Genomic DNA, 13,516 nt, shown 5'->3' with positions numbered 1-13,516 from the left:
AGCACTTTTCCACATTAAACTAGCCCAGTGAGGGAAATTGCATATTACTCACAGTTTTCCGATCAGAGGTTTTTTGTTTCAATAAGGGAAAAAAACTTTTCAAAGTTCTGTTATAAAATGACAACCCATTCATTATGACCTTCAGCAGACATCTTTTTAGAATGCAAATATAGTCCAGTGACCTCTTTATATTTTTTTTATATAGACCTGAGCTAGCACAGACATGAACTGGTGGAAATCAAATCTGCAGCCTAAGAATGTGCTGGTATTTTTTTTCATTTGTTTCCTTCACTGAGAAGGCACAAAGGAAACAACAGGGGCAATAAATTTCAACTCCAGTGTTTATAGAATGATGGCAACATGATTCAAGTTTCTAATCTCAAGTAGGTTATGCATATTCAGGATGCAGTTATGATTTAAAAAAAAAAAAGACGACAAAGAAATAGAGATTGTTCCTTCTACAGCCTTAATTTCACTTGTCTCTTCTTGATTTGGGTCTGTGAACTCTTCTTTGGCTTTGCAACAGTGTTCAAATAGGTTTCTTTCCTTCCAGTGAAACTACCAGTCTCTTCATTCTCTTACAACCACCCACATACAATGCCTTTGCAGAAACATCTATTTCTTACATCTTCTGATGCCTCCTTTCTCTCTGTCAAGTGACTATGCCTTCTTCCATTTAAATCTCTTCTTTCTCAAGTTCCAGCTTCTCTGTTCTATTCCAAGACCATGGGTTACCTTATCATTTGTTTCCTCTTTCATTCATTTCCTCTTTTCCAGATTTACCTCATTCTCTCTTCCCCCAAACACCTCTGCCATCAGCTTTACTATCTCCCAGATCCTTGCCATCAGCCTTACTATCTCCAAATCCTTCCACTTTTCATTCCAGAAGTACACTTTTGCTTACATATGTAATGGGAGACAGGGGAAGGAGATACTATTACCTAAGCAGCATTTTTTTGAGATCCCAGACAGGTTAGTACACTCTTGCTCAACATGTTGAGAAGAAGGCTATAGCAAAATACCGTACAACAATATACGTGGCTTTAGTGCATGCAGTACTTACACTGTTCTACAGGACATCCTTCAGAAGCTGGAGGCACTGAGGCTGGGAGCAGTTGGCATCCCACTGAATAGTCCTTCTTGATACAGCATTCAGTACCTGAATGCTTGGCTAGCTAAGAGTTGTTCTGCATCTCCCTGCCTAGATCCAATTGATTTTGGTGCTGCAAGGTGTAAGACTGATCTCAGAAGGAGATGACATATAGCAAATATTTGGAAGTTAGTTTTCTTCAAGCTTTTGAGGAGACAGAGCATCAAAGGGAAGAAAAGGGTAAGTCACTGTCTTATCTGGTTCTGAGTAAGAAGTAGGTCACAAATATAGTGTCATATTGGGGGCTTTCAGGAACAGTAGTAGAAGGCAGAAGGTGTCCCATCCAAGAACAGCAATGGTGTTGGGATCAGAAAGATGTTAATTCAACTATCACTGGTATGATTAACCCTCTTTTCACATAATAAAGAAGGTAGAAATCCTAGGATTTGCATAATTCACAGTAAATAACATGCCAAATCTGCAGGCATTTATAACAGTTTGCAACTGCAAACTCTGTAGTGAGCAGCAGCTGGATTTGTGGACTCAGATGAGCAGAGACTATTTAAGAGATGCAGCTTGAAAAAAGGCTGTAATCTTTTTTCTTTGCATGCTGACTCCTAAGGTGGCAGAATGCAGTGATGATAGTGATGATGGAGGTGTCTTCCTGTAATTACGCTCTCAGCACATTCAACAATATACTGAGTAGCATCAGGATGATCTGAAACAAAGTGTTCTATCCAAGATAAATCATTATCTCATTCCATCACAAGAACTAGCTTTCAGTCTACACACACACAGAGCCCCTGTTCTAAAGAGGTTTATGAAAAAGACAAACTTGGGATGTGGAGAAGTACTTTCAGTCAGGACATTTTCTGTAGTAGTTTTCTGTAGCCAGATAGTAGGTTTAAAGACAGGGAATGAGCTTGTACTTGTTTTCTGGACACAGGAAAGTGATTTATGAAAATTATTTTGTATATGATTTCACTAAGAAGCAATCAGGGAGAGAAAATGGGTATTTTAGTTACAGTAAAAATAAAGCTGCAACTTAATGTTTTCATTCAGCAAGGATAGTTATTTTACTTGATAATTCCTCAAACAGAGAGGAAGAATAGCAAGAGTGCTCTTGTGTGTTTGGAACAATATTCACGAAGAGAAAAAAAAAATGAAAGTAAAAAATGTTTGTAGATGTTTCAACCAGTTCCATACTTTCAAACTTCAGAGGTTCTACTGGCTCATCAACTCCATGTCAGTTACCAGGGCATGTAAACACCACTGCAGCTGGTCCTTTGTTCAAAGCTACCAGAATTCTGTCCATCATACCCTAACAAATATTTTGGCCTCTTTAATCTGGTGTTAGTAAGCAGAAAAAATACAGACATGCCTCCAGCAGAAGGATACATGCCTCCTCTTCCTACTCTGTTAGATCATGGTGAAGACCATGGATATAACAAGCCATAATGATTGAGATATGTTTATATATGATCATTTCATTTTAAATAAGAAGAAAGCCAAAGGAAGAATTCCGAGCACAAAAGGAAGTTTCAGATTGTTTGCACTTACTAGGATCATATGATACTGTAAACCACTGAGCAAGTAAGCTTGTTTAGGACCCTGCTAAGTACTTTTGAGACCTGTTTCTTGAAACAAAGTTGTGTATCATGTGAGGAGGGCCTACAGTTTTTGTTTCTACCCTGTATTTTGTTTGTCTTAAACCAAACATTTATCTGTGCTCGCTTTACCTAATGATTCAGATAGGTCTACATTAATGATCTGTGCAGAAGCAGTGCCTGGAGAAATCTTCTTTCAAAGGGATTTGGAAGATAGAAAACTACCAGTAATGTACGAAAAGAGCTTCCCAGAGCTGGCATATACTTCCTTTCATACTGCGTTGTTTTGAGCTGGTCCAGCAGTACAGACATGGAAAGTTACCTAGCACCGTCAGCAGCAGTGATAATTGTAATTCTATGCATTAAAAAAGCACAAGGACTTAAAATGGTTTCTGGTCCTTTAGTAACTGAAGTACAAGAAAATACCTTGTGTCTTGTGAGTATCAGAATGTCCTTCCCCAGTCAGATTTTGAAAAGCTGTACATTGCAACCTGTGTACTTAGTACACTATTTTATGCTAGTATACAAACCTGAAGAAAACAGGAGTAAAAAAATTCAAAGAAGGCATAATGGACAATTTTTTTACTCACTTGTATCCTAAGATGTAATACTGGTTTTATAGCTAGTGAAACTTTAAATATGTAGCTGAGCATACACTTTTGTACCTCTCTCTGCAGTTTTTGTATTAGGTGTGATACTGATTATCTATACAGTAAATATCAAACAGCTTATATAGACAAAGGCTCATGCCAGTGCCTATGCACAGCATAATTCTGAGCAGACTCTTAGTGTTCACACTACACTAAATGAGGTGAGTCTTCTATTTAAAGTGATGCACTTGGATAAGCATTTGCAGGAGCAGACACATAAAAAATGTAGTTACATTTCCCTCTAAAGGCTGAATTGGTCTGCTGAAACTTTTAAAAGGCCCTATGAAAAGTATATTTTCATGAGTATGAGAATTGAGCATGTTCCAAATGTATCCAAAATACTGTCACCAAGTGGAAAGCATTTACAGAAATACTAGGAGATGGTATTCCCAGAGCTCACTGCTGAAACCGTAGTGATTTCCATCTCCTCATTATTTACAGAGGATACACTCCCCCTTTCCTCTATATAAATTGCTTTCTTCTGGGTATGATACAGCAGAGTGATTCAACTCTCCTTAGGAAACCCCAGTGGAAATATGAGTGCGCTGAGAAATTCACGGGGTCTGGCTAGTCAGCATAACCGGGACTATATTCAGTACATAAAAAATCGCCACGCATTTTTAAGGAGAGTAAAAAGGTTAAATTTTTTTTAGAGGAAAACCTTTGAATAGGTAACATTTGTAAATCCTATTTTTAATCTCCTTTTGCAGTGAATGTTCAGGGTTAATAATAACACTGCAATATATTCTCAAGAATTTGGAGCTTTGTCAGTTGTCCTGGTTAAAGGTTTCATTATTTGCTATTGGCAGAGCACACAGGCGTGAAGCATTCACTAGTTTAGCATTCTAAGTTAATAAAAGGTATCTGTTTAAATGTGGGAAACTCACTTGCGAAAATAACTTGGTACATTTTGTGCTGCTTATTGATTGGAAAAAAAATTACTGTAAATGGCTAAGGATAAATAACTGTTCTTTTCCAGACGTTAATATCAGATCAAAAGAGGTTTGTTAATATAATCTTGACACAATCCAGTTCAAAACTATGTTTCTGAAAATATGTTTTTCTGGATATGTATAAAAGCTATTTGTAATTACTGTAGTCAAAAGAAATATGAATAATGCAAATTTTGTCTCTGTTTCAAAGATCCAAGCATGATTAACATAGGTAAATCCATTTGCGGTATAGACAGTTCATTAGAATGTCTTTAGAAGCTCCTAATCTCCAACTGACAAGGCGTTCCAGGACTCTTTGTTTTCATACTTCACTAAAACATTTGAAAAATAGGAGCTGTTAGACTAATCCCTTAAGAAAACTGATTTATGACCACAGTAAATTATCCTATGTATTTTATGAGTCAATTCATCTGCTTTTAATAACTGCAAGATACTTAGGAAAACTATTTTTTGTCAGAATGATGAGATTTGTTTTTTTTAAGTGTATTATTTTGTATTTAAATGCTTTAAATATTAATTATACTTGTTGGATCATATTACATGTATGAAATGTTATAATATTGTATGTTAATGTATATTTTAATAAACTTTATGATATAGTCATCCAGTCAATAAACTTGAAGGTTAAATTGCTTATTTAAAACTTAACAGTGATGAAATTCATAAACAACATTGTCCTTTGTTGAACAGGACCATTATTGTGCCATCATTCGATTACAAAGAAAGCACTATGGGACATCATGTAAGGAAGCAGTAAAAAGTATTTTTGGTACTTGCTATTGTCAGTCAGTTCTAAACTTCCAGTTTTGGAAGTGAGCACAGGCCTCTGCTTAGACTAAGCAGACCTCCAAGAAGCACTTGAACTGGAGTGAGATGGAGTATCTGAATGGCAGTAACTCACCTTAACTCTCTTAAGTTACCTCAAATTTCTCTAAAGTTGGCAAGATGGTTAACTATGAACAAAAAAATGAAGATTTCCATTAGAGGAAAGATTATGTTTTCAAACAAACCTCTTTGAAGAGTACAGCCTAAAATCGCCCATGTTTTCAGAATCTACAACAGAAGTTATTTTTGCTTTCATGTTCCAAACTATTTTAGAGATGAGGTAGTGTGGGTGGAGAAAGAATGTGGGAGGCACCCTTAATTAAAGGGAGGCATCCAGCCCTCACAGCTACACAGTTTCTTAAGAGATAAGAAATCTATATTCCAGAGTGATCTGTGATTTAGTCTGTCTTTTAGGATATCTGGATGAGAGCTAGCAGTAATATTTAGAGTGTCTATTCAAACGGAGTTACTAGTGCAAAATGCTTCAGAAATGAAACACAGATCAGGAGTTTCTACAGAGTCAGTCCTCTTTACAGTTTCATTTCTCCTGCCTGCCTGAGGTAATCAGTAGACATCTATTTGTTGGATTTTGTGTCTTATGATGTAACCGTATAATACAATGTGTGATCAAATTCCATTTAATGTTTTTAATGCTCTTATTCCTATGGAGTAAAATCTTAGTTGTACAAAAATTGCTGTTTCAGTTAAAGTTGTGTGTAAATACCCAAAGTAGTACTACTACTGACTAGTCCAAACAACGGCATTTCATGGCACCTTGCATTTTCCTATTAGTTGGCATAGATCTACTATAAGTAATTTATAAGCTTATAAACAAATAATAATGCAGTTTGTGTAATAATGAATCTAGCTGAATTGCATCAGGGAAAGTCAGACATCTTCATATTATGTCAAAGCTTCCAGAAATAGAACTGCTTTTCAGTTCTTCGCAGAAACTTGGGGGCACCCAGAAATTTGAGTGCAAGTTCTCCCTCAATCCATCTGTTTTCTAGGGGACATTATAACCTAGGTGACTCTGCTTTGAACAATAGACAACCTTGCTTGAGTGGGGAAGGATGGATAAGGTCACGAACAGGATGGACAAGGTCTCCTTCCAACCTCAACCTTTCTGTGATTCTCATCATAGAAGACAGTTCAACAACAGTGAGTCAAAGTTCGTATTTAATCACTACAGACTGCTGCATGCTAGGAGAAAAAAAAATCATTCAGCTTTTGACCATGTTTTCATGTGTCCCTTTTAAGGTCACTTTTTGTAAATATAAGAAAAAAAATTACCTGCAGGCCACAGATTTGAAGTCCACATTGGACAATATCATTAAGAAATTCTGAAACAAATAAATTCTGAAAATTCTAGGTACTTCTGCAACCCACTCAGAAGAACTACAAACTCAGAACACTCTGAACTACCAACTTCTGTTGTTACCTTTAACAATCATCTATCTATAGGTATCAGTTTTCAGGTAAGTGCAGGAGAGTTCTTTTAATGTGACTGGGAGAGCATTTGCTTACACTACCTACTTACTGTTAAGTTAGGATTTATTCTGTAAAAAAACCTGCTGCTGCCAGTAGCCTTCTAGCAGCAGGACAGCACTCCTCCAATGTCCGCTCTTTCTCTAAACACATGAAAATGCTGGGAAGAAGGATTTCGTATACTGAAGAACTATTTAATGAAGAACTACTGTCCTCATATCTTTACCCACACTGCTCAGTTGCTATCACTTTCTTAGCTGAAATAGCTTTTCTAGATGTACAGCTCTCTTGCCATTTGTCATAATTATTCTACAAATACAATACATAAACACATTTAAAATCTACTCTAGGTAAATCAGAGAACTGTAAATTTTTTCTTTGTTAAATTCTGCAAAACTGTTGTGTAGAAAGGTAAAGGTGTGGTGTGCCAGGATGACTGTAGTTCTCTGGATGACTTTTCTCCAGTGATGTCTTGTGCTTGCAGAAGACATTGATGCCTTCTGGTAGCAGAGAGCCACTGAGGGCAGAAGAAGACAACTGACAGAATGAAAGTTTCTCTGACAAAAGTCTAAACTCTGCCATTAATTGTTTGTTCACTGTAGAAATTTGTGCAAGTGACACAGGGTTATTTTTTGTTCAGCTCTTCTTGAACAGGCAATTAGATTTTGTGCAATTCTGTTATTTCCAAAAGTATAATTAATACAGGGTCATCTCAAAATTATATGCCTCAATAGGTAATGAGCTTTTGTCCTTAATTATAGGCAAAGGAAACAATTCCTTTGCTTGTAATCATCAAAACATAACTATGATAGAAAGATTCCATGTGGATGTCTGCATAAAGTTGAATTTGGGACAAGAAGCTGGAAATATTTGGGCTCTATCTAGGTAACCAAAGAAAATAGGGATGAAGGGAAAGACTGGAGTATTAGAAAAAGACATTTTCCTGGGTCACAGATCTTAGGATAAACGAGGAAAAAGATCTCAAGCATAAGCATACTATCATTCACAGCATTGAACAGAAGCCAGAATTATTTCCCCTTTCTATTCTACTGCTGCCAACAAGTCTCTGAGAAATACAGTGATAAATAATGTGTGTGCATCTATTGTTGATCATTCTGGAGGATGACAGCTTACTGTTGTTGTCATTTACTCTATTAATACTCAAGGAATAGAGGTCTGCGTAATGGACCTAATCAGAGACTCCAGTCATCCTGAGAAAGAACTTTGACCACTACAGTTTCCAATCATAAATTTGATTATGGGAGATGCTAGTTTGTTTGGATTAAACAATTCCCAAATGTTCCTTTCTAATTTTTTTCTTCACCACTGGACCACTGTCATCCTAGGTATTTAGTGAAATTCCTTCATATTCATGTACAACTGTGACTATCATAGCACTTTTCTGGCAACTAGCAGCAACTGCTAATTGAGTTATTAGTATCAAAAATTGTCTTTCAAGCTGTAATAAATAATAGTAACAAGCAAAGACCAGATCAGTTTAAGGACATCCAGATTTCTGTGTGACACCAGCAGATTGACATAACCGAATTAGAAAAAAAAGAGACAGGTTGATGTGAAAACCCAAGGTCAGCATCTACTTTCTTGGACAGCTTTATAGCCTATGGACAGGCTTGCAACTTCTGTGTTGAGGGATTTGTTATAACTAATAGGTGTGCCAATAGAGAGATGACTTCCAGTTCTTCTATAATTTTGACAGTTAAAAGATACTCCTACAAAGTAAAATGAAGTGTGATTATTACATGTGTTAGCTTCATCCTACCATTATAACAGCAATGAAATCACAACTGCATGGTCTGAACACTTGATAGCAGCAAGGTTCTGCACCTTGCAAACAGCTCTGGTTGCAAATGGAGGTAACCAGATAGGCACTGTTAACACAGTGTAATAGAAAGTCTGCATTTAAAGAGCTCATTGAGAAAAGAGGACAGGCAAAATGAGACAGCAATAAAATTTATGACTATATCTGTATTAAAAATAAGCCAATTTTACAATGGTTTTAATGTAGACCGGGATTGATGAAACAATATTGCAAATGCGTGGAAAGAACATGCACAAGGCAAAAAGGAAATCATAAGTGGGAATTAAAAAACAGTTTATTATTGTTGGGAAAATCAGTTCATCTGCATTCACCCCTTTGCCAAAGTTGGGGTTAAGATATGCCGGAAAAGTTTTTTCCAGTTTTTCTCTTACACAACTATTTAGAAATTCGTGGCAATATTGTAAAGGCCCGCTCGTGTCACAATACACAGTGTATAAAATGTTGGTTACTTTGTAGTCACTTCCTGCCATGCATATTTGGAGTGATATTATTTACATTTTTATTAAATAAGTGATCTGTATACTGCAGTAGCTTTTTAATTTACCAGTTTTAAATTTTCTAAATTGCATTTATGAATGGTCATAAAGTGATAAAAAGTTCTTTTGCAGTATGTTTCTTAGATGTAAGTCCATCTTTCCTTTCTGCTTTTTAAAGTCATAGCAAGACTCTACACTCCCTCAGACTTTATGTTTCTCCCTAAATCCAGCCGCAGTCAAAAGAAGCACCAAGAATTTAAAGTCTTAAAGCCAGCATGGTTCACCACCTGTTCTCCAAGAACTGGAACTGCTTTGGGTTTAGAAAGCTTTCTTTTCTTGGAGTTAAGCAAATGAAAAGATCCTGATACTTTTCTCAGGTCTCACATATCCAGAGGGGTCACCATGTCTGACAAAATTTTGGGTGTAAAACAAAGCTATGACTGACTATTCCTTCCAGTTTTCAATGGTGTATTGTTAGGTTTAATCTGTTCCAAACTTTGCCATGTCATAAAAAACTTTTTATTTACAATTCACTGTTAGCTGTTTATTTCAAGCCGGTGGAACTTTCCTTGTTTTCCAGGAAAAAAAAAAAAAAAAAGACCGTTTACCAAGGCCTATCATTCTTTAACTGGAATGAAAGTTAAAACACTTTCTGTTTTGGTAAGAAGAGTTCATCTACTAGGGATTTCTTTATTACATTAACAACTACTAGCTTTATATACTTATATATGTACTGAAATAAATCCTGTATTTGTACTGTATTATTATAATAATAAGTTCAGGTTCAAGAACTGTAAAAACATTTTAGTGCTTTAGGAACATTAAGAAATTTTAAAAATTATAGTGTATCATCTTTCATGAATAGAAATTCATGAACTAATTTCTAGAGCTTAAAGTGAAATAATGCTTTTAAAGGAAACTTTTATATATGTAGTGTTAAAATAATCTTAACTAAATAAAGATGTGCTCACTTTTTAAAAAAAACCCATTTACCTAGGAAGACTACCTTATATGTTTCCCGTGAATAGTAGAACTTGTTGCCTTACAAAACGGAGAGGATGTGACCCGGTAAGTTCCCTCCTCAATACACTAGTTGGCAATACACTAAGTCAGGAAAAAAAAAGAAAACGAGATAAACCAAACCAAAACAAACCAAATCAAAACCCTCCTCCATCAAAACATTACAAGACAAAGAAGACTGTATTAACAATATACACTTTTGAAAACGTCCTGTGATTTCTAACATTTTGTGATATTTTCTGAGAAAAAAACTTGACATACCGTTAACATAAACTGTGCCCATATATCTGCAGGGACTTTATGTTTCAGATACAATGCTACTTCCACCTGTGCAAATACCAATAAAATTAATTTCAGAATGAAAGGTCACATCTGGTTTGTCATCTGTGTTCTATAGACTCATGACATATGCCCAAGGCGTTACGGGCAAAAGTTAAACCTGAAAACAGTTCTCTACCTAGTGAGGTAGAGAACTGTGAGTTTCTAAAAATACAGCAAAATTGCACTTCCTAAGTCAGAGCGTATTGCTGTTTGTCAGATCTGTTCAAGTATCACTTGGCTCTGTTTGTTTTTCCAAAGTGGAAGTGTTTTTCTTCCTAGTGGAAGGAAATTTATTCCTTGACATGAAGGCTTGATGAGCTCAGGCTAACAAAGAGAATCTTTTCTTATTCTTCCATACTGTCATTTGATAGCATCTTTGTCCAAAGACAGATCATCTCTGACACTCTACTTTTCTACCACCTGCTTAGTGCTAGGTGTTACACGCTAGAGAGGCAATCCCAGTAGTGGTCAAGGGAAAATTACAAGATGGGATTGTCATAACAACTTCCATATAAGTGTGTGTATTTTGGTTTTTATATCTATTTATATTTTGTAAATACATTTTATGTATGTTTACATCTTGCATATGTGTGTGTATATATGTGATGTATGGTCTCATCAGAATTCCATGATGAAACATTATGTTGACAAGGTGATACATTTTTTTAAAATCTCTGAATAATTCTGGAAATGGGCGTATTGACATGAATTTTAGTTGGCAACTATATAGTCAGGTGACAAGTTACACGCAGATGTGGTTTGCAAGATTTTCAAACTGCAAATGTGTTTGTAATGAGACTGCTTGTGTTAATAAGAAATGCAAGACAAGTGCTATGTTTTAGGATATTTTTAGGTCCCTCTGAATTGTAGGGTGTCTAAAAGCAGCGGTTGTAATTGTTTCCTATAGACACTTGCAAAAATAATTTAATGAGGGGAACAGAAGGCACAGGAGTATGGTTTGATGGATGCACTTAGTAATTTAAAAGATTAAATTAAAAAGAAGACAAAGCCTCTTTGATTTACAGAACCAGTTCAATAAGTTTTATAGGATTTTTAATGCTATGGCATATACAACAGAAAATACCAACAGATACTCCAGCATTTGAAAAATCTGTTCTATAAAAATAAAATAAAAATGAAAGCATAGTTGTAACCGTGAAACAGCTGTCCAGAACCACAATGTTAACAAATTTAGCCACTACATTTTACTAACTTTATTCTTTTGAAGAAGGAAGTTTTACAGATTAAGTTTTCTGAATAAACTAGTTGTCAGAAAAACCCCAAACACTGTGTCTTGTGTTTTGGTATTTATAAAGATCAGTAAGTGCACACATGGTAGGGCCAAAATATTAAAATAACTTAGATGTCTCTTGCTACATTTATTAGGTTCAAACTGTTCTTGCGATACAGTCACAATAGTCTGAATTTCAGTCTTACATTTGTTGATGAACCAGAAAGCTGATACTAAGTTTACAATCCATGTTATGAAAACAAGTCTCTGTGGAAAAGAACATTTAAAGAAGAAAAAGTATATTTCTGTGTAAGAAAAACTCTTATATATAAGACAGTCTGGACTTGACTCACTATTTCACTATGTAAATGTGCATACTGGCAAAACATAACACATTATTTAAAATTTTGGGATGCGAAGCTAATAGAAAAGGAAAAAGCGATTTTTATAAGTCTTTAACAGAATAATGGAAACAATTAAGTGAAAGTGTCCAGGTGTTGCAGAGAAAAAACTGCTTTGAAAACAAAGTACTGTCCAGTGCCCTTTTTAATTGCATAACACACATCTAAACCATATTAAAATAATTTGATTAGTTTCTAAATATAATCAGTTCTTTAGTAACAAGTCTTGACAAATAGTTTCCAAAATTTGCAAGATACAATAGACTAAAGCACTACTAAGGGGAAGTCCTCTTATTTCTGGGCATTGGCTTTCATGTGATATCTGGTTAATATTTGCTGCCCTCTGTAGTTTACTCTGACAGTTTCCATGCAATCATCTGAGGTGACATTATAAATTTAGAAACTCAAAATATAAACCAAGCATCCTGATCTTTTGTCCTGATCATCCTTTGGTTATTTCTTATTTCTGTCATCCTGTCTGAACTGTTGCTGTGTTGAGATTTGGGATGATTCTCAATGAAGTTTTTGTTCAAATGTTATTTGGTAGATTAAAATTAACAGTTATTTTAAAGTACATGGATCATATTTTAGTCATGACTCTTTAAAAGTAAATATAATTCCTTTAAAGAGGCAAACCAGTCAAATATTTAATAAACTGCTTTGTAAATAGTTACAGCATATAAACATCAACATACTCCTTATGGTTCTTTGGGGGAAATGATGAAAAGTGGTCGTTTGGAAGTTTAGCATCCATCTAAGATGCTTGCTGAGTTTAAAATGGCCCCATCACAGACTAATGGGTATCACACTGTGCCTCAGAATTTACTAACAGAACTGCACATTTATTAACATCTTCCTAGTATTGAAGGAGGAGGGATAACCAGCAATAGGTTACATGAGAAGAGAGGACTGCTGTAAGGTATACCTCAGGTATTTTTAACCCAGTAATGCTAGAACCAGCTCGCGGTGATCAGCTTCCTGGAGGCATTATGACTTCCTGGATGAGTTACGAGGCAACTAAATAAGGGGTGTAGGTACTTATTTTTGTTTTAATTTAGAAGAAGAAAACTCTGAATTCTGGAAAAGCAGAACCTTAGGAGGTTTGTAGCACATTGTTCTGCTGACTGCAGGCTATTAGGTCTTGTAAAACAAGCATTTATAGCTAACAGTTATGAAGAATGACATCCAAGTTCAAAAACTGCGTTCAATGAGTTCAAACTCAAAACCTCTCAATCAGCCAACTTCAATTTCACTCATTTATAAATGACGAGTAATGGTGTTAAAAGGTGAAGAGGGAGGAAATACGAAAAAAGGATCAGAGGTGTCAGCCTCTGCCGCAGATCAGGACACAATAGCAAATCTAATCTAATTCAGGAAAATCCTGCTATGGATAGAATTACTTTGAAGCTGTAATTGACCTTCAGCAAAGATAGTCATGCTATGCTTAAGCCAAATCATCATGTGGGGAATGACCTAGGCACCTGAAAATTGGTCTGTGCTCGCACAGTTCATCAATCCCAAATGCTAGGCCTGAACAACTCCAAGACAGAGCAATGCATGGGGAGTTTTTTGCTTTAACAGATGAAGGCACAAACTTAAATGTCAGCATTTGGT

The sequence above is a fragment of the Leptosomus discolor genome, chromosome Z (assembly GCF_034619465.1).
Source record: "Leptosomus discolor isolate bLepDis1 chromosome Z, bLepDis1.hap2, whole genome shotgun sequence".
Lineage (NCBI taxonomy): Eukaryota > Metazoa > Chordata > Aves > Leptosomiformes > Leptosomidae > Leptosomus > Leptosomus discolor.
This window is presented reverse-complemented; position numbering follows the sequence as displayed.